The sequence below is a fragment of the Dipodomys spectabilis genome, unplaced genomic scaffold (genome assembly GCF_019054845.1).
Source record: "Dipodomys spectabilis isolate Male_0828 unplaced genomic scaffold, ASM1905484v1 ptg000022l, whole genome shotgun sequence".
NCBI lineage: Eukaryota > Metazoa > Chordata > Mammalia > Rodentia > Heteromyidae > Dipodomys > Dipodomys spectabilis.
This window is the reverse complement of record NW_024870699.1, coordinates 1,437,125-1,439,181: the sequence shown is the minus strand read 5'-3', so window position 1 is coordinate 1,439,181 and position 2,057 is coordinate 1,437,125.

Here is a 2,057-nt window from a genome sequence, read left to right as displayed (position 1 = left end):
GCCTCCTACTTCCTTTTCCATCTTTCTTTGCTTTTTCTTCTTCTAAAATTTCTGTTCTCTGCAGAGACCCAAGCATCCAGAATAGAAGCTCCCAGTAGGTTTATCTACTCATTTATCCTTCTCTGGGAACAATTGCTTTGTTAGCATTGAAAAGATTTATTCACCCCATCTTTGTTTTCACCCTTGTGGGCTTTCTGCTTATTATTGGTTGTTTTTTGTTTGTTTTCTTGCTTTTTTTTTGTGCCAGTCCTGGACACTGTCCCTGAATCATTTTTTGCTCAAGGCTGGCACTCTACCACTTGAGTCACAGCTCCACTTCTGGTGGTTTCTTTTGTTTAATTTTTTTGGGGGGGGTCCAGTCGTGGGGCCTGAACTCTGGGCCTGGGCTCTGTCCCTCAAGTATAGCACTCTTGAGCCACAGTGCCACTTCCAGCTTTTTTCTTTTTGCTTATGTGGTGCTGAGTAATTGAACCCAGGGCCTCAGGCATGCAAAGCAAACGCTCTACCACTGAGCCACTTTCCCAGCTCCATCATGAGATTTTTATCTCCAATTAATCACCCCAGAAAGCCAGAAATGGAGCTGTAGCCCGAGTGGAAAATGGTAGCCCTGAGCAAAACAAACAAACAAGCAAAAAAGATTCAGGGACAACTCCCAGACCCTGAGTTCAAGTCCCAGTGCCAGCCTCCAGAGAAGACAACAACAAAATAAAGCAGTAAGCTACAGCACACTCTTCTACAGATTTGGTAGAGATGTGCTTGACCTTCATTCAAATGAAGAGAATCCTTTAATTTTCTCTGCTTGATGCTGCTCAGTGGGGCAGTGGGGAACCTCTCCTTTCTCTGCGGGTGTCAACCATTCACATTGTATGGTGAAGGTTACAGTGAAAGTTTCCACTGGGTTACCATTCCTCGGCCAAAGCTGTCTTATATGATTGAGTTTTCAGCTCTCTCCAAATATATTTTGAAGCTCTTCTGACCCATTTCCTCTCCTGGGAGATTGGTCCTTCTAGAACACTTCACCTGGATGAGTTTTGCTGGTTGATCTCACATGGAAAGGGGCCAGTGAACTACTACACTTGAATGTGTTTTGCTGGGTTGGGTCGGTGGGAGGCAGGAAGGAGGCCTAGGCCCTTCTCTAGTGCTTTCTTAATTCAATGTGACACTGGTAATCATCGTGGGTTCCATCTTTTTGGCCCTTGATGGAGGGCCCCTGGTGCACAAATCTGACTCTCTGTGGACTCTGATAGCACTTCTTCTGAGCTGTCATCTCTATTGACCTCGGGGAATCCACAGCTCTCTTTTGCTGCCAATCTCCATGTGGCTCAGTGGCCCTTGTTTATTGTTTAACCTCCTACCCATCACTACTTTCTTCCAGTTGGTTCACAAAAGTGAACTGAATTTGTGTGTGTGTGTGTGTGTGTGTGTGTGTGTGTGTGTGTGTGTGTGTGTGTGTAGAAGTACTTAGACTCTGAGTCTCTCTTGCTTGTTTTGATTCCACTGAAGAGAGCTCCACTTCTTGCTTTTTGGTCAATTGGAGATCAGAGTCTTACAGACTTTTCTGCCCAGGCTGGCTTCAAATCTTGATCTTCAAACCTCAGCTGCCTGAACAGCTAGGATAATAGGCATAATCTACTAGTACTGGGCTTTCCATGGGGCATTTGTTTCCTGCTGAGACCTGGAGCAGATGCTCCTGCTGAATTCACTCCTATGTGTTCCAAGTTGTTTTTTGGTTATTTCACAACTGATTAGGTCCAGCCCATCACCAAGATTATCACATTGGCTGCCTTCCCCTGGCACACATCGTTGCCCCTCCCTGAGTTCTTGGTCAACTAGAATTGTGAGGTCATTATAATGAGGTCATTCTTTTTGGAACTTGATTTCAGAACTAGGTTACCCAGGCTACAGGCCTGTCACCATCTTAAGGACTGTTTATGAGTGAGATCCTGTATTCCTTCATTCTCAACTTTCTGCTCTGTCAAATGAGAGCATCAGAGCATTCCTTTCAAGCTAATTACTGCCAGGATGAAGTGAATTGATATACATGGCAAACTTCATAC